Source organism: Amphiprion ocellaris, chromosome 1 (assembly GCF_022539595.1).
Source record: "Amphiprion ocellaris isolate individual 3 ecotype Okinawa chromosome 1, ASM2253959v1, whole genome shotgun sequence".
Classification (NCBI taxonomy): domain Eukaryota; kingdom Metazoa; phylum Chordata; class Actinopteri; family Pomacentridae; genus Amphiprion; species Amphiprion ocellaris.
This window is the reverse complement of record NC_072766.1, coordinates 11,391,048-11,416,055: the sequence shown is the minus strand read 5'-3', so window position 1 is coordinate 11,416,055 and position 25,008 is coordinate 11,391,048. Positions and strand designations below refer to the sequence as shown.

At 38.0% G+C, this 25,008-nt stretch overlaps 1 long non-coding RNA gene across 5 annotated transcripts; it reads right to left on the bottom strand.

Annotated features, from left to right (window-relative positions):
- Positions 1 to 2,338: 2,338 nt before the first annotated feature.
- On the bottom strand, positions 2,339 to 25,008 carry LOC129349665 (uncharacterized). Of its 5 annotated transcripts, none has more exons than XR_008602761.1 (6): positions 24,701 to 25,008; positions 9,432 to 9,532; positions 8,422 to 8,704; positions 5,762 to 7,716; positions 5,541 to 5,698; positions 2,339 to 5,439 (listed from the first exon to the last, which is right to left on the bottom strand). It is a non-coding gene; the product is annotated as an uncharacterized LOC129349665 (long non-coding RNA). The 5 variants fall into 5 exon arrangements; XR_008602760.1 differs by having other exon boundaries at positions 8,563 to 8,704; XR_008602764.1 differs by having other exon boundaries at positions 2,339 to 5,434; positions 8,563 to 8,704.

The window sequence follows — 25,008 nt, the reverse complement described above, 5'->3', positions numbered from 1 at the left end:
AACTAAATCTGCTGGTGGATTCCATTAAAGTCCTAATAAATAATAATAAAGTGTGATACTAAAGGTTTGTGGTGCTAAAAATCTCAAAGTAAAGATATCAAGTTGAATATCTGGATGGAGGTTGATAAAAGTTGACCTTCTTTCATTTCTCTGGAGCCGACTCCATGGATTTTATGGATGGTGGTTAAAGACCTGCTCTTCTAGTCATCTTCCTTCTAGTCGCTGTAAAAAGTCAGTCCATCCTGACCGACTTCAACACCTCTTCATGACAACTTGTTCTGCCTCCGACCTGGTGGAAACTCCAGAAACTCGGGAAAACCTGTCGAGACTCGAAGAACTCGTGGAGACTCGAAGAACTCGTCGGGCGGGGGAAGGTGTGGTGGGTGGTGGGGAGAGGTGGGGGAGTAGAGGGGGGAGGCCGCCACCCACCTCCCCGCCTACTCTCCGCCCCGGCTCCACCCAGACTCCGCCTTGGCTCCACCCATGTGGTCACTTCAGGAACTACGATGTCAAAGGGACGACGAATTTATTTCTTTGTATCTGATCTGTAGCTCAGTGAGTTAAGGATTTGCCTATGGAGCTGCAGGTCGCTGGTTCAAGACCAGACCCTTCTTAAGTTTTATCAAAATCCTGACAAAGACAAAGAAAGAAAACTGCCAGTGGTGGGTCTTGAACCTGCGACCTTCCACTCTGTAGTCCTCTTCTTATCCCCCTGAGCTACTCGCTCAGATACAAATTCTTCTTTTTTTTGCGCATTTATCATCTAGTTTTTGTCATTTTCGAGTTTTTTTTTAACTCGAGTCTCGTCTCGACCGTTTTTCTCAGGAGGTTGGACTTCAGCCTTTGAGCTGGAGGGTTGAACCCTCAGTTCCAAGACTTTCCAAAGCCTCCACACCTCCCGAGTCCTCAGGACCTGAGCTTTCACACAGTCTGAGGGCTGAAATTTTCTCAGTCCCACAGTAGTTCTCTGTTAGATTTAACTTTCAGACAGTCCAAGGACTGATATCTTCTAAGTTCCTGAGTAGTTCTCTGTTAGTTTGAACCTTCAGACAGTCTGAGGGCTGAAAACCTAAAACTTCTTGACTAGTTCTCTGTTAGTTTGAATCTTCAGACAGTCTGAGGACTGAAGTTTTAAAAGTTTCTCAGTACTCCTCTGTTAGTTTGAACTTTCTGATTAACAGAAGCCTTAAAACTTGTGACCATGAGTCTTGATTTCACATTTAGATCATCCATCTGAGTTCTTGTCAGACCTTCACCTGTGGATTTTTTAGAAATCCTGAACAAACTTTGGTTCTCTTCACTGAACAGTAAAGTTTGTGGAGATCAGAAGGTAACATTAGTATGATCCATGCCTTCAACTACTAGTAGACTTTATCTGGAAAGCAGTTTTCTTAAATGCGTTCTTAGTAAATCTGTCCACAATCAAACCAAGAACACAGAAAGAGGAAATGTTTGAAGAAACTTGATTCATTCATTTCAGACTAGAAAACGCTTTAAGAACTTTATCTGTTTTTGCTCTTTTTGATCGTTTTATTGTCTCTTCTGTTTAATTTGATCTTCTAAAGTCTAACTGGTGTCTTTTCAAATGTTTTGTCTTTAATTTGACTCTTCTTAAATGTTTAGTTTTGCTCTTTTCTCACCTTTGCTTCTTTTCTAATGTCTGATTTGATTTCGAAATGTTTTGTCTTTTTAATGTTTGTTGTTTTTTCAAATGTTTTATCGGCTTGTTTGAAAAATTTCCATTTCTTTCCCAATGATTTATTTTTCGATTAAATCTTTGTTAAGGTTTTTCTTTTTAAATGTTTTATCACCTTTTAATGTTTAATTTTCTTTTTAAATGCTTCATTATATTTGCTGTTTAATTCCTATTTAAAGTTTTATTGTCTTTAAGATTTAATTTTCTAATTAAACATTTAACTTTTTAATTAAAAGTTTTGTCTCCTTAAAAGTTTAATAATCTAATGAAATGTTTTGTATTTTTAAAAATAATGTTCTTCTTGTTTAATTGTATTTTTTAAATGTTTAATTATCTAAAATATTTCATCTTTAATGTTTAATATTTTGTTTAAAAAATTGTTTAATTTCATAATTACATGTTTTGTATCTTCTGTTTAACTATCTAATTAAATATTTTGTCCATTTAATATAATTTAATTGTATTTAATGTTTAATCTTTTTAAGTTTTATTGTATGAAATGTTTTTTTCTTTGATTTAATTGCTTTTTTTTAAATGTAGTTTATTTCTTTAGTCTTTTTTTTTCTGTCAAGATTTTAACCCCAACCTTAAAAATGAAACAAACCCTTAAATCACAATGAAAATACTTCTGTTGTCACAATCATGAGTTAGTCAGTTATTCAGTTTATCAATTCAGCTTTATTTGTTTAGCACCTTTCACACAGATGACAAAATTAAACAAGCAAAGAGAAAAAAACTATGCTAAAATTATCATTAAAACTCAAAAACATATTTAAAAATATAAGATTTAACATGGTAATAAAATATGTTGTGTCCAGGGGATGGAGGGAGTTTATTGAAGTCTTCTTGGGCTCACGTGGTAAATCATTTAAAATATAAACTTGATATTCAGTCTAAGGAAACTGCAGAGCGACAGAAGAACCAATAATATCTCCCGTTTTCTCCTTTAATGAGTCAACTCTTCTTGTGCTTTCAGACCAAAGAACTACAGACTCTTCACAACCTGCTCAAACTCTTGGTACAAGACCTCACCACACGGGTCAAGAAGGTTTCCATCTCATTTCTACTCTGAAGCTCACCTTCTCCTGCTCAAACTGCTGATAAATGTTTCTGCTGCTCTAAAGTCTGGTCTCCAGAACTTCCTAAAAACTCTCAAAGTCTCTTCTGCTGCAGGTTGCTTTGTAGAACTGTTCCAGAAAACCTCACTAAACCACATGGAGGAGCCTCAAGATAGTCGTCCAAATGAAACCGTACAAAAACCAAACTAGCACAACCCAAATGCTAAAGTTTCCTGCAGCCTACCAGAGAACCTCTTTAAACAGAGAATCAGGACAGGAACTCTTACCTTCTGGACAACCAACGTGGGTTCACAAACAAGAATACAGAATGTGTCTGACCAAAAACCTCTAAAGACTCACTACAGCCAAGATAAAGACACAACTCAGCTGCAGCAAATCCACTAATCACTGCACACATTAGCACCATGTGCTAACTGTGGCTAAAGAACCACATTTACCAAGACAACTATCCAGTACAAAGCCCTCAAACACACCAAGAAACACATTAAAGACGATTTTACTGCTGGAAGCTGCAAGCCAACGCCTAAAGAACAAACTAAAGTAATGGAACCAAACCCGGTTCAGTGGTGAAGGAAGCAGAGGAAATGTTTGTCTGCAGCTAAATAAAGCAGGAAGACACTGAGCTGCTCAGGTGTTCCTGATAACACCAAGCAGCCACCTGGACAGCCAATAGGAACACAGCTTCCTGGAAGTCCAGAGGGCTGGGTTAGTCAAGGAAATTTAGTTTAAAGTTGAAGCAGAAAGTTAACAAAGAAAGTTGAAAACCACCTTCTGATACCTGAAATCTCTGAGTTTTCACAGAAAGAACGCCTGAACATGTCAAACTGGTTTCATAGTAGAACCATCATTGTAAAAACGTCATAGTATGGTGTGTTGCTCAAAAAACATTACGACCCGGCTGTCTAGGGTCGCCGAGGAGCAACACAAAAACAGGACAAACGCTGGTTTCCAGGGGGTTAGGCGGCTATTTATTTGAAAGAGGAAGTTTACAACAACATGTGAGCAGAAAAATCACAAAGTCTGTCTTTAGTTCAGCTGAAAATATTAGTTTTTGTCTTTTTTATTGACCAAACTTTTCAGGAAGTAGATGAAGAATAATTGAAGCTCTCATGTAGAAGTCCAATTTATTTTGGATCCTTGTGGAGAGTTTAATCTTAGAGTTTGTAAAGCTGTTGAGTTTTTAGAGTCACATGGATTGTTTTGACATTTAATAACTGAGTCCTGAAATGAAATTACAGTTGTGGATTTCTGTCATTTAGTCTGGACTAAACAAATAACAGCAGCATAAATCTCAAACGTCATTATGAGGAGTCTGGATGATAATGATCAAAACATGAAATTTAGGTTGGTTTAAAGGAATATTCCACCTTAAATCTTTGAATGTTGACCTAAAAGGTTGGTTTCAGGAAATATTCCACCTACAAGGTCCTCACACATGGACCTTAAAGGAACATTCCACCAAAAATCCTTGGACATGCACCTAAAATGTTGGTTTAACCGAGTATTCCATCCAAAATCCTCAAAGAGACCTGAGGGGCTGGTTAAAAGGAATATTCCACCTAAAACCTCAAATATAGACCCGGAAGGGTGGTTTAGAAAAAAATCCTTCAATGTAAACCAAAAAAGTTAGTATGGAGGAATATTCCACCTGAAATGTAGACCTGAGAAGTTGGTTTGGAAGAATATACCACCTAAAATCCTCCAATGTAGATCTAAAAGGTGAGTTTAATGGTATACTCCACCTAAAATTCACTGCTGTAGACCTTGGAGGTTGGTCTGATGGTATATTCCACCCAACATCCTTGAACATAAACTTAAAAAGTTAGTTCAAAGGAATATTCCACCTAAAATCTTTCAATGTTGACCAAAAAAAATCTTGGTGTAAAGGAGTATTCCACCTTAAATGTAGACCTAAAGGATGGTTTGAAGTAATATTCTACTGTAAAATCTTCCAATGTAGGCCTAAAAGGTTTATCTGATGGTATATTCTACCCAACATCCTGGAACATTTACCTAAAAGGTTGGTTTAATGGTATATTCCCAGAAGAACCCTTGAACATTGGGCTTAATGGTATATTCCACCCAAAATACTTGTACATATACCAAGAGGTCAGTGTAAAGGAAATGTAGACCTAAAAGGATTGTTTAAAGGAATATTTAAATGATTATTTTCATTATTTAATAATCTGTTATCAGTCAGAACCCTGACAAACTTATTTTCATCAGTTTTTTAGTGGAAGTCACAAATAAAGGAGCTCTTGGTTTTTCCCGGCGTTAGTGAGTCCAAAGCTGCTGTTTCAACACAGAACGTTCACATGCATCCACAAACCTCTCAGCACTCAAACACCCACAGACAGGAGGCCGGCTGGACCGAGGCTCGGCGGCGTCCTCAGACCCACGAGTCGGGGAGTCGCTGAACTTGTTGGTCCGGTTTGAAGGCCTCCGTGTGGTCCAGTAGAAGTTCACGTAGTCGGTGTTGGCTTTGAACCGCAGCGACTGGCCGCCATCAGGTGGACCGGCTCGTCCTCGTAGGGCTCCTCCTGTAGCCTTGAGGGAACCACAGGAACATTCAGTAGCTGTTGGAGTTCTTCCTGTCAGGCTCGTGGTAGAACGGCTCTGAAGAATCTTGTACTTGTCTTATCTGGAACAATCTAACAGCCTAAACTGTTCACAGCGGTGTAAAGAAGCAAACACACAGGCATAGATTAGGACTCAAACTAGATTTATTTTAGAAAACAAATCAGCTTAGAGGCATTTGTTCATACATGTGGCTGAATAGGAGGCCGTCCAATCAGATTTGAGGTCTTCACTATGTAGGTTGTTTGTTGGGTGAGACTCTTGGACCTCCATCAGCTGACGTGGATGTTTGATGGTCTTCTTCTCTAGTGCCAGATGATTCATCCATGAATTCAGCAGCTACAGACTGAAATGAAGCTCATGCTGCCGTTATTGAATTCCTGTTCCAGATCAAATGTTCAGAGCTCACCTTGAATGCAGCCGTCTGCTGTCTGATAGTTTTTCTCATTGTAGTCTTCAATAAAGTCTTTTTCCTCATGTCAGGATGTGGTGAGACTCTTTCTCAGTCTCTGCAGACGTCCCTCATTGTGCATCTCCAGAGAAGAAACAGAAAAACTGGTCACTGCTTCAGCATCAAACGCTCTCCAGCATTGAGAGTGTTTTAGGAATTAATTCATTGTGTTGTGAACTTTAAGGGAGCAGAAACTTTACAGCTGCCAAAGATATGAGCTCCAATTCTGGATGTTTTAGGAAATGAAGTTCATCAAATTAACACTTGATTTTTGCTGATAACTCTCATTAAATTACTGAAGAAATCTAACATAAAAACCTGTAAACTCTCAGGCAGCTTTTGTCAAAGTTTGTCTATAATTCTGTCATCATGTTCTGGAACCAGGACTCTGCAGAAGTTCCTTCAATCAGATACTTGTGTTTCTATTTAAGGCCTCAGGTTTGAACGTACAGCAGAGGATTAGAAAGGAGTGATTTTAATATTTAAATCAGTCCAATAAATGTTTGGAGTAAAAATGATTAAAATTATGATTTAGATAGATTTGTGTCAAATAATATTGTAGAGTCTCACTTAAATATATCCAAATGAGTTCAGTGTATTTATTTACATCTTATAGATTTGATTTCTTAATCTCAATACTGTAGGGTCTGACCCTAAATATTATAATAATGATGTAAATCTAAATAATAATATTGTAGTGCAGAGTCAAACTTTAATCAGCTAAACGTACATAATAAATATCACTGTACAATCTTAACCTGAACATTCATATTATTGAGGTAAATTTACATAAATCATGATATTCTAGAGTCTTAACTGCAATATTTCTAACATTAATCTTTTTGTATTGTGCTGATAAACAACAATAACCTGACTTTCAGATAATATTTATTGTCTGTGATTGTGAGACTAAATTCCTCCACATTCTGGAACTTTCCGTGCAGCAGCTGTAGGAATAAATAGAAATAAAATATGTTCACTTCCACATTATGCACATTTATTTATTCTTAATATCTCAGACTGAATGGTAGCTGTCAGTAAAAACAAACTCATCCGCTGGACTGAATTTCCCACAATGGAAACATGGACAGAATTTAACACTCATGTATCCATGGCAACAGTAAAGTTTCTGCTTCTTACCAAAGTTCACAACACAAGTAAAGACTTTAATGTAAAACTTCAGGGATGACTGCTGACCATAAGTATTCTGATCAATACTTCATGATCAATATCAGGACAGATGTTACAACTCCAGCTGTTACATTAGACTGCAGTTATTCACAGAGAAATTAAAACATCACATTCCTCATAAAAACTAGATGGGACTTTTATTAAATAAAGTGTTGGTGAATAAACAGTGTAAAAAGTGCAAAGCAGCTCCATTAAATCAGGAGATGTGAGACTTCCACAGCATGGATCACCATCTGCTGTGTTGATTCATAGCTGAATGTCAGAATGAACTGAGATAGAAAAGCTGCTTTGAGCTGCAACATTACGGTCTGACAATCCAACACCATCACAGTTTTCATCTGGTTGTTTTGCTTCAACATGGTGTGAAGTTCAGTTTTTACCTGAATCAATACAGAGATTCTATTTCCAACCAAGACTGGAATAAAAATTAGAATGTTATGAGGTTATTAATGCAACTAAATCCTTTCAGATGGAAGGATTTACTTCTAAGTTCTAATTCAAGTTTCAGTTGGAGCACATTGCATTCACAAAGAACAACAGTGATACCTTCATAGCAACATTTAATAAACCTAAAGCTTCCCTGTTGGCTCATTGGTGGAGTTTGTTACTGAGCATCTGAACCTTAAATCCAGTGAGACGACCATCTTCAGTCGAGGCCAGTCAGAGAACTTCAAGACCTTCCATCAGCTGGACCAGATGTGGCATCATCTCCCTCTGAACATCTGGATGACAGGAGAAAAGACAGAAATCAAACACAGATCACAGAAATACAATTTATTCACTTTCATCATTTTATAAAAGTAGCATGAACTTTATTAAAACTTGACATCAGTAATGAAAGTAAATGTTTTTATCTCGTGTTGAAGCTAAATTTAAAGTCAATTTTAATGACAGTTTATCCTGAGAGGAGTGAGAATGGAGCTTTTCTTTCCTTTTTAGAATATTCCCTCAAAATAGTCTGTTTATTATTGGCTTTAGAAGCATTTCTCTTTACTTATTTATTTTTAGATACCTCAGACTGATGCACTTTGCTGGTTTGCAGATAATTTCATGTACAATGACAACAAAGATCTTCTATTATAACATATTTTGCTAAAACAAGAACTGCAAACCTTCTCAACCATCTCTCAGTCTACAAAATTCCAACTGCGACAAAGAATTATCTGATGTAGTTATTATTACTATTATTGCTCTCCCTTAAAAAACAAACAAAAAAAAAACTGCATACAATAAAGTAAATCTCTTCTGCACTGCACACATACTACACCTTTGTATAACTCTGGATGTCAGAGTAAAGGCAGACAGATCCACCAATCAGCCACAACATTCTGATCACTGACAGCTGAAGAGAACAACATCCATCATCTTGTTCTAATGTAACGTTCTGCTGGGAAACCTTGACGTTCATGTGGATGTTTGACACGTACCACCACCTAAACACTGCAGGACAAACAACCCCCTAGTCTCCATGGCAACAGCAGTCCTTGATGCCAGCTGCCTCCCTCAGCAGGACGAAGTAAAACTGCTCAGGAGTGGTCCGAGGAACACGACAGAGCTAAGCTGTTCACCTGGGTTCCACACTCCCCACATCCACATCTGATGGAGCATCTGTGGGATGGTCCAGGATCAGCCTGGTCTAGGTAGGACCCACCCTGCAACCCACAGGATCCACAGAATCCACAGGACATCCCCAGAGGTTCTGATGAACCACTGGGTCAGAGGAGTTTTAGCAGCATAAAGGGACCAACACAGTATTAGTCAGGTGGTCAGAATGTTATACTGTTATATTGTCATGCTGATTATATGATCAGTAAATGTTACCATCAATTATAACGTCCACATTGATCAGGAAAAAAAACAAACTATCAGCTCATTCAGAAACTGTGGGGTTAAACCTAAAAACACAGACCTCAACAGCAGTTTGTTTCAAAGCAGAACACCAGCTGGTTTTCACTAAAGAAGCTTTCAGAGCAACAATTAAATGACAGTTTTGTTCTCATTAAGTTCAGAGTCAGCCAAAATAATGTACACACATCAGGAAAAGAAATTTTTTATAAATATTTCATTTGTATAAGTACTTCTATACATATAGATTCCTCTTTCTAAGTTTGATCAAATCACGATAACTTTGTGTCCTGTTGTACAAGGTTTTCCCAACAGATGGCGCTACCCTCATGAATGGAGCATCAACAAGTGACGTCTACAACACAACAGAAATGTCTGGAAGCCAGTGGCCACCACTTTGAGCACCTCTTGTAATTGTAGAGGCCAAAGATAACTTTTATTAATCTCATGATGTCTGAATAAATTTGGTATTGAAATATTTATGCAAGTTTTTCTTTTCCTGACGTGTGTAAACATTATTTTGGCTGACTCTGTATAATGGGTTTCTGACAGGTCACCAGGCAACATCTTTTTATAATAATGACAAACATACTTGCATTCTGCAGGAGTGATTTTCCTCATGTGCAGGTAAAGATGTGTGAGGAGCTTAGAGATGACAGGAGCAGGAGTCATCCTCACTAATTCAGCTTCCACCTAGAAACAGAAAGACCACAAACAAACACACTGATATACTCTCAAACGTTCAACCTCACAGCCTCAAAATATCTGTTTAGGAAGTGTTGTGTTTCTAAATTCTGCTGAAAGCATTGACAGACATTCTCTTACAAAGTTGTGTAAAAAGCAGCCTGTCCTCTGAGCTACTGAGAAATCTTCCTGAACAAAGTTTCTACGTGTAAATCAGCTCAACAAAAACTAAAGCCTCAGTCACAGATAACAGGTATTGCAAATTATAAACAACTTTCTTTGTTAACTCAGACTTTCTGCTTCAACCTCACATAAAAAGGGGAGTTTAACTTGTCAGGTGATTGAAAATGAACGGCTTGTGCAGTTCTAGATCCAAAAGTAGAATGTTTCATCTCATGTTTTACTACAAATACATGCAGTAAGAGATTCAGAGAGGTAATGTTGCGCAATGTTAAGTTAAGCGTGGTTTAATTCAAACCAGCTGAATGTTAAACTTCAGTGCAGCTGAACGGGTTTCAGTTAACCTTAAAGTAAAATAACTTTTTTAAAAGGTAAAATACACAGCAGAGAAATACAGGTTGAGAAGGTCATTCTAATAATGACGGACAGCTGTGGCAGCAACCAACACAGGTGTTCAGCGGTAAGTTAGCCACCTGTGTTAATTAGCCCGCTAGCTAACTTAGCCGCTTAGCTAGCTAACGTGTCCGGACCACTATGTAATATCAAACAGGAATTAATGGTGCTGGATACTTATTGGATACATAATATTTATGTAATAATTACAGATTGACCATAACACTCATTATAGTCAAAGAGATCGCTGACTGATATTTAGAAGCAAAATATTTACAGTAGATGGGAAAATCTTTTCTTCAATGTCGACTGGCTATGACTTGTGATATTTAACTAATCAGATCGTACTGTGGGCTGGACGTTACTCAAGACTACAGACAAAGAGGAAGTTGCATCAAAGCCAAAGTAGTGAATTTTTAAATTAATTTCATAAAAGATAATTGCAAAAATTCCTAATATCAGATCCAATAAGAGGCCAAGGCCAATAATTAACCCCTCGTACTGACATCATTTTAATTAACTGAAGGGCCTTTGTAGGGATTCTGCATTCTCCGGTTGTCATTATGTAAATAATATTAAAAGGATGCTGTGGCATGACAGACTGGCTCTGATACTGATCGTAGTGGATCAGACCTCAGTCATAATGAAACTCGACTCACTGGATGGAGGCTGCAGCTATAAGCCTGCCATTGGCCGTGCATTAAACATGGCTTTCTCCTCCCCTTCTGCTATCTGTGTGCTACTGTAGTCCCCTTTATTATGGGAAACAACAACAATTACCTCTAGGCACCAAACTTCCACACTGAAAATTCCAAATTTTGCCCAGTATTTGACCTGTGCAATGAAACCGCGTCTCTGTATGCAAATGCTTCAAAGACAGAATTCCATCATCAATATTTTGAGGAAACACAGTTGCGCTGCAGAACAGTCTGACTATGTGAGATTTTAACTGATCTGCTCCGTGTCGTTTTAAACAAACAGCACTAACTGCATTCACATTCATTCAGTCATCAGCAGGCCTTCAGCTAAATTGGTAGCTCCACTGAAATCACTGGCTTTATGTAACAAAGCAGCACCAGAGGATAAGATAAGATAAGTCCTTTATTTCTCCCCACGCCAGGGGAAATTCATATTGTTACAGCAGCTTATGTAGCAATAGACGTAGTAATAGAAATAAAATAATAATAGAACAGTTGTAATAATATTTACAATATGTACAGGGGTGAGAAATGAGGATGGAATAGTACAGTACTGACACACTGTAAGACAATGCAGTATAAAGTGGCTTAAAAAAAATAAAGTCTAAAAAGTGCAAAGATGTAGCAGTGCAAGAATGTCTGTGCAAATTTTTATGGTTTGGGGTGGTAATGATATGAGTCCAGTTTATGTTAACATCAGCCAGTGATGCTGATTTTGTAAAGTCTTATAGCAGATGGGATGAAGGACCTGCGATAGCGCTCCTTCTGGCAGGGTGGATGTCTCGGATCAGAGTAGAACCGTCCTCTGCAGACACTGAAAACCAGCGTCCATCTGGAGGTAAGAAAAGCAACATGATACTGCCTCTGCTGATTCCTAGGTTTATCTGCTGTCAGAAAAAAATCTGGGTTCAGCATCGGAGAATAAAAACAAACATTGGAACCAGTATCAAGTTTCTAACTTTGATTAATCCGCCCCTGTTCTGCTTTATAACTGAATACACAGTGACACATCAGACAGCACAAAAGTCTACATTACTCCCTGTGTCTCCAGAGTTGTACATCCACTTCATAAGTGTATTGAAATGCCGAAAAGCAAAGGGAGAATAAAAGATGAACAAAATTTTTTTCAGCATGTACTGTGACGGACTGACAGCAGCAAAGAAAATATTCCAAAACTCTCACGTGTGAATAACTGAGCATCATTTGGAGTAAAATCTGTGTTCCCAGTGTTACGCAGTGATGTGGAGTTAGCGTTGAGCAGCGACAAAGAAGTCAGCAATTAGGAGTATGGTGGCCTTCTGCAGAATTAACTAGGAAGTATCCAGCAAACAAAAAATTATGATGCCTTCAATAATAGAAAGAACAAAAAAACAAAACACACACAAAAAAAACTTGCTGTTCAGAAGAGTAATTCCAGTCTAGATAAGAAAGTGATCAACGGAATTGACACTAAGTATGAGTCAACAGCCTCATAGTTGTAATTCTTCTCACTATCAGAAGGGGGCGGTTAGTTGTCGCTTGCTTTTGTTTAAACTACAAAAAAAAAACCTCTTGGTTAAGTTTTGGCACCTAAACTACTTTGTAAGGTTTAGAAAAAGATGATGGTTAGAATTAAAATACACCAGTGCAAAAGCTTCAGTCTATATGAATAACCTTCGGCAAGGAAAGGGAGTCTTTTTAGCTTTTCTTTGTGATTAAAGTAAGTTTCTAGAAAATAAAACAGCAAAGCTTAAGGGTGCAGGGCAGTAGAGAACATTTGTGCTTTGTGAAAAAGCTCCAGGCTGTTTAAATAATGCATCTGCAGATATTCAGTGGCTGTGATGATTCTGTGTGCAGTAAGTTGTTTTTGTCTTGCTTTGCAGCTGAGGTCGCCAAGAGCTTTCTTCAAAAGGACCAAGAGGAGATGAAAAGATGCATCCGACAAGGAATAGATTGAAGGATGTGAAGTTTGGACACTGAATCTGATTCAGAAGCCCAGTCAGAGTTGTAACTTACAATTATTTTCTTTCTTGAGTAATTGTTTAGGGTTAAAAATGTCCAAAAAGTGTGAAAAAAGTTCTTAAAATATTAATGATAAAAAAAACACTACTTGTACTATTACTACTACTACTAATAATAACAATAACAACAATAACAACTTTTTCTTCTATAGCACAGTTCAAAACAAAACATGCAAAACACTGGTAAAGCAACAATAAAATATTTTCAAAGGACAATAGAATATTTGCAAATCAGCACAAATATTAAAACGGGCAAGAATAAAACAGTTTGCTGTGTTCAAGTGACCCAAGTTTAGCTAGCAACAGGCCATGATGACAAAGACTTCTGTGGAGGTTAATGACCTGTCAGAGCGTACAAAACAAAGTTAATGGAAGCAGCAGCTCAATGTGCAGCTTTATTTTCAGGCTATGATGAAATCCGTCAATCCAAGTCCAAAAAAAGTCTGTCCACTTGTTAGAAAACACCAAATATTGTATGTGGCTGTCTGTACATTTGGGTTTTAAAAAGACCTTTTGAAGGCACTGACTGTTAACAGTTGTGAATTATGTAAGCTTGTGTGTAGTCTGAGTGCTAAAACTCTGGACTGCTCCTTAAATTTGTTGCTTTGAACACATGGTAGCTCCTCTCTTCACATATGTAAATTATGGCAGCTGGTCAGCAAGAGTTCAGAGAGAGTTTAGTTTTTAAAAAACCTGATTCATTATCAAGGGGACAAAAATAGGATTTCAAACAGGGACGAGGACATGCGCCTCCCAGTCCCAGAGGAAAAGGACCAACTCTTTATCAGCGGCTCCCAACATTACAAAGACTAATTCTGTTACTAAAATATAATTCTACCTCAAACCTCCTATAAGACAAAGGCCCCCTTTGAGTGAAAACCTGACAAAATATCCTTATTTTCCCAGTGTCCTGACTGTCAAGGTCTGAAACTGAAACTGGTCCGTACAAAACAGAAATACAAGAACACGCACGCACGCACACAATCCACCTTAAGTGTCTTTGTCCTTTGAATTTAGGGCAACATCATTGTCAGACAAGAGGAAGTACTGTGTTACATGCTGTGTGAATGGCAGCCTTCCTGCCTCCCGACACACTCCTGTGTGTTCGCCTCTCCCTTATGGCTCTCCTTTCATTCGCCACTTTGTTACACTGAGGAACATAAATTAGCATGACCTGATAGAAAAAGACACTTTGTCTCACCAGCGAGGGTGTAATAGTGCATACGGTATTCTCAGGGGAAAACAGGAGCACATTCCTTTTCTTTTGTTTCACAGATGTAGAGTGTTTCCCACGTCGCAGAATGCAGTTGCATGAAATGTCAAGTTCTGATTATGTCGAGTGTCTGCAGAACTCTGGAGCCGTCTGAGAGGAAAATCAGGAATCTGAAGTGTCCTTCTCGAGAGCTTATTGCTGATCTGGCCTCATTAAAAGACACAAAAGCTTGTGAGGAATGTCAGGCCTGCGTCTGAATATATTTTTCTGCAGCCAGAGCATCATGCAGCCGTTTTGTCTCTGATAACACAAGATTCTGTGTTTATTACAACTTCTTGACATGTACAACTCACATCCCTGCGTTCGCTAACAAACCAAAGTCAAAGAAAGAAAATGTGACAGTCTTTGTTCTGGGGTCGTCACAGAGTTCACAGGTCACATTATGGGAGGTTAAAGTTAGTGAAGCATCGCTGCCATCTGACTCTTTCTGCTGGGGGTCGTGGAGGTGAACAGCAGGGAAGCAGGAGCCGATAGAGAAAGCACACTTTGAGCAACAGGACTCTCAGGCTCTTCATGGCCAGAGCAGAGGGTTTGAATGTGGAGAGACGCGAGCAACAGGGAACAGAGGTCTCTGAACCGCCACTAAATCATTATGTCATTTGAGTAAAGTCAATAAAGAGCTGCGAGAAGCTCTCCATGCATCAACTCTGGCCAAATGAGGAAATGACAGCCTGAAGAAAATCCCCTTCAGAGGAGAATTTCACGTCAGCAGGTGGTTTGTTAACAGAATAGCTGGTGATTCAATTAAAACTTCATTTGGGAAACAGTCCTCATACCTCACCTATGTTATCTTGCAGCAGGTCCAAATTAAAGGAAGCGCTGCAAATGTTAAAGGTCAACAAATTGTAGATCAGCCTTATGCAAAAAGAACTCTGATCAGATTAGACCAGGTGCAAGAGCAGTAAAGGAGCCACAGCTTTCGGCTTATGGTGCCAGTAAAGTTTACATATTATATGCATTTTATATAATGACCAGGTTCATAAACAGTGACTTGATCCCTTAATAAATGAGTGTAATCCTTTCTTTTTTTTTCCAATCAGCACAACATTTGACTATTGCTATCTGCGCTTCAAACAAAAATAATAGATTCAGTTTTTGTTGGGGGGCACACATGTTTGTTGGAAGGAAGTATCTAGTGCCATTTACCTTAAAATGCAAAATAACGGATTCCTTTCTGTCTTGATGTCGTTGTAAGTCACAGCCCTCCTTCTCTACTAGTGTCTTCTCTGTATCTCTAGTGTTACTATCAAATAAAAGGTACAATTTCCAAAAAAAGAGAGGCAGGTAAATTCATCAGTGCACAAAGCAACAAATTCACAGTGCTAAATGCTAAAAACATGAACCTGATTACCAATGATGTAACACCAGACAATAGAAAAACTGGGCAAAGTAAAGAGTAAATTGGCTCACTGCAGGGACTGTCTCCAACTTTAACATTACAACAACCTGCTGAGGTGTACACAGTTCAAAAGCAAGCCACACAAACCACTACACACTACTAGGTTAAGATGAAGCATAGCATTTTGCAAAGGCTACTTTGAATTTATGTTTATTTATTCTTTTCTTGTAACTATTTTTATCTATTAAGGGTAAATGATGCATTTTGTAAAAGTTATTTTTGTTATGATATTGTTTTCTGTAGAATTTATTTATTCACCGAATAACTGATGGACTGAATATAAATAACCAGAAACAACCCCTGATTGTCATAACAGTTGAAAAACAATGAAAATTTAACAGTATACCCAAAGAAAACCAGAGCAAATATGCATATACTGTTTTAAACGTAATTTCTTTCACTTTCACGTGAAGTATTTCCAGCTTTTAAAACTCCCTTGGATGTTTTCGGCACAGTGATCTCTCTGACATGGTGAAATATGTCAACACTACTTTAAACTACATGAAACTGTTGAATAGAAGAGAAATCACCTTGTCAAATTAATTACTTTGGAATATATGATTTTTTCTGTCGTCAAAGGAAATTCCAGGCATTCAAGGAAAGAAAAAAAGAACTTCTCTTAATGGCACAAACCTGCCAGCGTTCCCTAATCCCTGGAATGTGTCACTTTGTGTTCCTGGCAGCCTTTGTTCGGCCTCAGAGAGTGATCCGCCATGAAGTCACTAATGAAGGTATTGACTTGAGAGCCAGGACTTGAGTCCCAGTGCTGAGGTGTGAGCTGCTCAGGGAGCACTCGGCCTGCTGCTAGCAGACCGGAGCCGCTCATTAGGGCTCATTGTGCTGGTGGCAGGTGTGTTAATCCTGTCAGGCTGGGTGGTGACCCGGAGAAACTCGCTGCCGGGATACTGTACCGTTCCTTTCCGAGCAGCTCAAGGCCTGTCACCTCCTGTAGGAGCAGACGTAGCCCAGATCTGTCACCAAGTGGCTCATTACCCTCCAACAACCCTCTAAATCACAACTAATAGCCCAGAACACAGAAAGTGTAAGACAGTATCATGCTACTCTCTGCTTACCAGACCTTCGTAAACCTTAAACATTACTGGTGTCGCGGGAGATTTTTGGAATAATTTGTGAAAATCACTGGAGGCACATGGATCAATAAGTCATCATGATTCATCCCTCAAGCACACAGACACTGTCTCATCTGCCACAGTGGACACACAATCTTCAAACAGAGAACACTGACCAATGCAAAATATGAAGCCTCTGATGTCTGCTTTTTCATTATTGTATCACAAATTTACAAGGGAACGAATAAAGCTGCAGACAGACCAGTGCATGACTTAAAAGGCAAACAGTTCAATGATTTAATATATCATAAGATTACCAACATTATTTTCCAGTGTGATTTATTGTCTTAGCTTTGTACAACTGATATAGACCAAATATTGATGTGAACAGTGCCTGGTACACTTAAATTCACATCAGCTACAGTGAACTCAAAGAGGTGGATATTTCTGATTTCCCTCAGCAGCCCTGCAGTACATTATGAGCTAATCAATATAATCCAAGCAATCCAATGGAGAATTTCTTTGGTTTGCAGGTTACAAACCATCTACATGTTGAGGCTGTACTCTTTTGCCATTGTTCAGGTGTTTTCCTAGCAACAGAAAATCCGGTTTTGAAATGACAAAACTGTTTGTTTGCAAAAGAACAACTGAAGCTCAGAATTGCATCATGTTTACTTCTGCACAGTGGGACAATATTAGCAACATATTATGCATATATGCATGTTATTGCATATGGCCAATATGCAAAGATGATCTTTGTTTGTTTGTTTTATTAAGATCCCCTATTAGCTTTTGCAAGGCAGCAGCTATTGTGACTTACGCTAAAATTATGCTAATACACTCATTTTGAATTTTAAAAGTGTATTAGCTGGACAGTTAGCGCATCACCAAAGATATCAACACTGAGGTAAACAAAAGTCATTTATTAAACTGTTGCTAAGATATTTCACTCTGAATCTAAAATGCAAATGATGCCAAAAATCATTTTTAAAAAGTTGGGGATCAGTGGGCATCACAATTCTTCCCAAAGTGACCATGAATGTCATAAAAAGTTTCTTGGTATTCTGGACCAAAGATAAGATAAAGTTCTTTATTTCTCCCCACTCCAGGGGAAATTTACATTGTTACAGCAGTTTTATTTACAATATATACAAGGGTGGCAAAATTTTTTAACAGAAAAAATAAAAATAAAGTTTAAAAGTGCAGAGATGTGCAGTGCAAGAATGTCAGTGCAAAGTGGTGGACTGACCTGCCGACCGGCAAAAGCAACACAGCAAGTGTTCAAGTGGAATTCATTTCAGTTTGCTGCAGCTCTCGTTAGGCTCCCAGTTGGCTAGACTCTTTTCAGGAAGCTCTCTGTGGCTGTCTGCCTGACTTCTCTTGGTGGCACATTTTAAATAATGTGTTTCAGGATTTAACAGAATCATACAGACCTTACAAGTGTTAAATATCTTCTGCTGGTCTGTGGCAAAAGGTACCACATCTAAATGTGAGGACAGAATATTTAATTTAAGTATTTTACAAGAAAGCATAATGGCACAGTTACCTCCTCCAACAGCACACAGACATTCTTTTATCATATACAACAGAGGATTTCATGGGTGTGCTTGGTGTATCGATTACAGGAAAACTTGAAGACGTCTGGGTGTTTTTGAATTTCACTGAATTATCTTCCATAAAAGTGAATGGATTCTGCTCGAGGCAAAAAAAATCACAAGATCTTTTCTGCAGAACAATTGCAGCAGCTCCCCTCCTCCTTATCACCTAATGGGAAAGTTTGGACAATGGGAATGGATTGTGTTGCAGCACTTTTGTGGGTCACACAGCAAGGATGTGGCCAGCTTCTACTTTGGGCAAGATTTAACAAATGGTAAAACAAACAAAAAATAATTGTTCTTGCAGTCCTAAACCTATGAAGTCACAGAAAAACTCTGCAAAAAGCTGTGCAACATGTACAAACCTTTTTTTCTCTGCATGGCTGTTTGTATGTCACAGCAGGAAAATACAAAAAAATGACTGAGTTACATTCAGAAAATAAGTCTCATGTGAATGAACAGGGTAAACACGATCAATATTTTTTCAATAATGAGCATCAGTTCAGCACAAAAATAATAGTTGTCACTCCCTTGATATCTCAATAAACTATTGCATCCCAAATGTAATTGGGTCAATATATATTTGAGGGACTTTTGAAGTCCATGGGATATATGTTGCATACATTTTTATTAAAAGTAAAAATATATATAGGTTTATTTATGATCATTTCTTTACAAATTTCATAATTATTTATTACGGACAATCACTTATTAATAAAAAATGACTGGATATCACTAAAATGTGAACTAAATAACCATCTGAATTTAATAACAACCACCTTTTAATTAGCTAAACAATAATAAAATGAGCTTATTCAAAAATTGTTTTAATTGTGTTCTTTTCATTAAGTTGAGATAATCATGACACATGTTTCTTTTTTGGCAATATATCACATTTTATATGGAAAATAACAAATTGTATCTGTGTCCGAGAAATCACACAACTAAGTTCCCCATTACAAAAACACCTCTCAAGGAAGTGTGTTAAATCCAGATCACATGACCTGCTCCACATGATGTCATTTCCTCCTGAAGAAGAGCCTGGCAAGATTTTTTCCTCTTTCTTAGTTATTTAATATAAAGTAGTGTGTGAGTCAAGTGTGGATTTATCTCCTGTCAACAGTTTTACTACAACATTGTTATAAATAACTTTCAATTTCAATTTCACTCAATTGTATATGTAATATTTAGAAGAATCTTTCTGTAAAAATGCCATGTGGTGTTTGGTTATGGGTGGCTATGTTGCTTTTAGGTCTGAAAACAGCAAAAATGTCAACTAGGGTACCTGTCAACTATGTTACAAAAAGTCCTGCAATAATACATTGGCTCAATTATTGTACTACTTGTTTGGGTTTCACATAGCATTACAACAATTGATTAATTAGTTGTCAACTGTTTAATTATTCACCAACTCTACGGATTACCGATTAATTGCTCTGAGTCATTTTTTGGGGAAAAAAAGTCCAAATACTGATTCCAGGTTCTAAAAATATATAAATTTCAGGTTTTTTCTGTCTCTATGACAGTAAACGGAAACTCTTTGGGTTGTGGAAAAAGCATAACATTTGAAGACATTTTCTTGGACTTTGGGAGACACTAGTGGACATTTTTCACCATTTTCTAACATTTCATAGACTAAATAACAAAAAACAATCAACAGCTTAATCAAGCCCGGAAGAAAAAATCACTAGTTGCTGCCTTAGTTTTAAGTAACATTCTGATTCACTCCTGTTGCTCTTCTGACATTCATCTGATGCATTTAAAGTTTGGATTCAGTTTTACACACGATATTAATAAACATGGTTGTGATGTGTCCTTATGTGTCCATGTAGCACTGGATAAATGTTGAGAGAATCAAAGCTCACAGACACACACATTGAAACAAACCTCTGACTTCAGTGGTTATGGACTGAAGTTTTCTGAATTTGTGCACACAGCAAACTACTACAAGAAGCAGCAGTTATTATAGTTATTATGCTGTGATTTTCTCCACAGATGGTTTGGCCCTGAATAACAGGCAGACTGATCAGCAGCTGTCAGGAGTCTACAACAGGGTTCATACATACAAAACTACTCTCCGTCTTTGGAGAGGACGACTGAAAGCTCTATAACTGCAGTGGGGTCACATCTAAATTGTAAACTACACGTCTGAGAGGCTGGGGGCCTCCTTTCCTTTATCGCTGCGTATAATGAACACATGTACACTTTCTTAGCCTCTAGTCATAACAATGAAGCCCAGCTGCTCTTGGATGAACTGGCTGAGGCACAGAGGACACAGACTTATTGCTCAGAATTAATTCAGTCAGTTGGTCTCAAGTGTGCCAGTTTTGATCTCAGCAGTTTAAAAATTTAAATTAATGAGACACTTGCATGTTGGGAACTGTCTTCTACAGCTCATTGTAATGTCAGTTTATCTACACAGCATAGATTTATTTATTATGTATGGTTTAGTATTCTAACTAATCATTCAATCTTAAAAAAAACAGCATGTACAGGTTAGCGTGATGGAGTCATGCTGGAATGTAAATTCTTGTACAGACTACAGATTCAACAAAGTAAAAATGATGCATTGCTTATGTCACTTTAAGTATACAACAAAAGGAGGAGATGGTGCTGGAGAGTGTGTATTTACATTTGACTTATCAGTGGAATAACAACAGACCAGACACAGTTTGACACATGGTAGTGATATTTGCCCCTCAGAAGTCGCTTTTACAAAAACACACTGACTCTGCAGGTCCAAGTCTGAATACGTTTGTTTTTTTTGTCCTTTACCAAAAGTCCTGACACCTAAAATAAACCATTAGTCCATGCTGTCAATATATATATATACCACCAAGAAAAGCTAGTTACAATAAACCAAAGCTGATCGTGTGTAGATGGGTTGTCTGTGTGTCAATGTCATACATTTTACTGCAAAACATCAATGCATTTTACCCTGAAAGCTTCAGTTAAAACAGGCTGGACATCTCCTTTTGGTTTTATAGCTTGTTTCAGGCATTTGAATCCATAAGTGCACTGTAAAAAGTGGGTTTTGGCCTTGAGCTATAGTTAAAGTTAAAACATTATCCTATGAATCTCATATATCTTTCGGTTTTGCTGATCATAGATTATTTTTGTGGATTTTATTATCTTACATTTACACTTTGCTCCTTTAAAGTGGAACTGTAATTTCAGTGAAAGTGTGAAAAACAGGCTTACCGCTCCTTTAGCACGGTGTGTTTGATGTCATCAAGTCCATGTTTCTGTTTTTCCAGGAACTCAATGTCTGTTTTTGGATGGGATTTCAGATTAAAGACAAGGATGTCATGTTTGACACTTAACATTTGGGTAAAGCTATTATGTAAGCTGGAAAAAATGGAAACTTCGCCTTGACTTTCCTTGAAATTAAGTTGCAGCAAAGCTAATTTAAGTCTAAACAAATAATTTAAGTAGCTCTAACTTCAACCAGCGGCATTAATATTACTTAGTAATTTGGATAAACTGATTTTAATTGTGTGTTACCAATCGAAGCAAAGCATTTAAGTTGATCCAACAACTCTCTTTTTTCAGTGGTGTTTTTCGGGAGACGACAGTCATAAATGTCCTAAAGATTGAACTTACAGACAGTAGAAGAGTGTGTTACTGCTACAAGATTTTATGATCATCCTGATGACACATAAAATGGCTGCCATCACAGTAATGTTCCAGAGTTGCAAAATTCTTTTTCAGAGTAAAGCGATCAAACCTGACAACCGGATATCTCTGACTTATGAGTTAGGAGTTCATGCATCATCCCACGCAGCTAAACATGAAGGGGTTATCAAGGCTTGGCCAGAAGTTTTTTAATCTTAAAAAGTTTTAGAATTGGGAAAGAGAAACTACACTGACAGGTCAATTTCAAGAACAGCAAAGTGATGCGTTCTGCTTCAGCATTAAAACTGTGTGTCTAGCTGAGATAAGGCTACACAGCATCTCTCTCTCACAGATACACATGGACAGCGACTGCCATCTGTAACAGACTCTCACTCCATCATCCTTACATGCACATTTAGTATGTTTTATTTTCTGTGTAATTCTGGTCTTCTGTGGTCTTCTTCACAGACTGCTGCAGCTGTTCTTCAAACTCAGGCTACCAGCGTCAGTGTTAATGTTTTTAACTCTTCTGTTTAAGTCCTCTTCCCTCTTAACATTAGTTGATTTGGACTTCACTCAAATATGATACTCATTTAGTTGTACTTTAGAGAGGTTCTCACTGAGACACTTATTGCACTGTTAAGCAGTTAGCTCCAATAAGCGGTGAACATTGATGCAGAAGTTAACAACAGGATTGCCAAGGCCAGTGCTGCCTTTGGAAGAGTCCGCAAGAACGTCTGGGAGCGGAGAGACCTCAGCCTTATCACCAAGCTGAAGGTCTACCGTGCAGTGCTACTCACCACCCTCCTCTGCAGCAGACATGCCAAACAGCTCAACCACTTTCACTTGAGCTGTCTCCGCAGACTAAGCATACCCCCTCCATGGCTTCCAGATGCTAGCAGCTTTCCCCAGCAGGACAACAGACCTTGCCACAGCACGAAAACTGCCCAGGAATGGCTTGAGGAACACAACAAAGAGGCCAAGGTGTTGACAAAGCCTCCAAACTCTTTAACAGGCTTTAAAACTTGTGTCAAGCTACAGAGCAACTAAAAATACATGTGGATATTGAAGTAGATGGACTCTTGCTGTGGATAAAACTTCAAAGTGTAATTCTCTTTTAAAGCAATCTCCTTCCTCATCTCAGACACAACCTTTTTCCTGGTGAGTTTTATGCTGTTGGACACCACTCCAGAGGTAGAGAAGCACAACAATCTACCATATAGGAGCTACAGAGTCACACTTACAAAGCAGTTCGGCTTTTTGGTCATTGTACAAATACCTGCTGATCAAAGACACAGCATTAAAGATCACCTGTCCACTCTGCAGTGATGAATCTACTCACTTTCTGGTCTCACACAGAACAGCAGCCACTGTCTACGTTTTCCTCTTTCCCCTCCTTATTCTTTATCTAAATATAGAAAAGAACTGTCAATGTCCGAAAATAAAATCACAATAAGACGTGAGGCTTTGTAGATGATTTAAAAAAGCTAAAGAAATGCTGAAAGAAAGGCTCTAGTTCAGACGCAAACCTCTACTCAGATAAGGAGTTTCTACCAGATCAGTATATGCAGGCAGGAGAGCACACTCAGTACTCGAGTGCAAACCTCCCTAATAAGATAAAAGGTGGGGCTTATGTTGACATGAAAAGGAGTGTTGTCGTGGAAACCAGTCATCCAGGATCAGTCATCTGTGGGAACCCAAACACTATGAGGAAGCTAGAATCTAAAGGTGCTGGAAGAAAAAACTTAAATAAGGATAATATTACCAGCTTTTGTGTTGTCTTTCAAATTTGTGTTCATGGTGGTTCTTCATTTATCAAACGTGCAACGATGTACTGCTTAAGACCAAAATATAAAATCTATGTTTGAGCCCAAACAGGTTTTAATATTTCTCAATATTTTGAAAGAATTGATAAACATTTGGAGAAGAAGCAGATTGGTGACTGACTCATTTAAACCACAGGGCCCACAATGGGATGAGATGTTCTAAACAGTTCTAAAACTAAATCACAAACTTTAGCAAGGTTATCCCAAATACAGCAAAATGTCAAAAAATGCACCTAACATTCAAAGTCGCAGATATTTAGAAAACAGATTAAAGTTTGTGTTAAAGAGAAAGACTACAAGTATGACATACAGATGTCTTAAATGTGCTGATGTGTCCTCTTCAAAAAACACTGCTGATCATCATTTTCATTCTCAGTTATTCTGTCAACTGTTTGTTATCAGAAAATAGTGGAAAATGCCCTTTTTTCCAAAGCCATCTTTGAGGAGTTTTGTTCAACTAGGTTCCAGTCCAAAAATATTTTAGACAAAGAAATGCAGCAATTCCTTGAGTACTTTAGCAGAACCAGAACCAGCAAATGTTTGACACTTTAGCCTGAAAAATTATGGTTGACCTGGAAGTCCATTGAGCTCCATAGAGAAATATATAAACTATTCTCAGTGCAACGCCTTTACTCTAATACAGACCCAGATCAGTACTGAATATGAAAGAAATCCACAAACATCTCCACAGATCTGAAAGTTTTAAAGGCTGGATGATCAAAAACATGATTTACACACTCTTATCTATATGCACGACCAACAAAAACAGCCTGCAAGGCCCACAGTGTTGTGGTTTGAGTTTAAAGCTCAACAAAACAATCTTGAAGAAATTCAAACGAGCTACCAGCAGATCTGCTTCACAGACTGATCAACCCCTCACTGACTTTCAACATGCATCTGAACAACCAAAATCAGCCTGATCTGTTTGTTTTACACAGCAGCAGCAGTAACACACCAGTTTCAACATCCAGACATAAAAAGGACACACATAGGCTTCAAAATGCAGCATCACTAAGAGCCTCAAAAAGCAGAGTTGAATCCAGACTTCCAGCTGTATAAAGACATTTAACCACCATGAAAGACACCAGCAGAGACACACACACAAAGGTAGAGCTTTAACTGACTCACCTGATTTCCTGTCTTTGTCCCACTGCTCTTCTTCATTCGACAGTCCGTTTGTTTCTTCAGAGAACTCCTTTACTCTCCAATAAAAAGCAGAGCTAATATTAGCAGCAGTGCTGTAATACACATTAATCTGCTGTTTAAACTATAATGGGGCCACAAATTAAGAAGCTTTAGGACTAAAATGTGACAAGTTGATCTCCAGAGTCATGTCAGTGGCTTTAATGATCTTTTAATTAGTTTCTTCTGACTTTCTGTGGCTGAGACACGAGGTTCGTCTCACTTCATTAATTTCAGCTTCCTCGATTACTCCG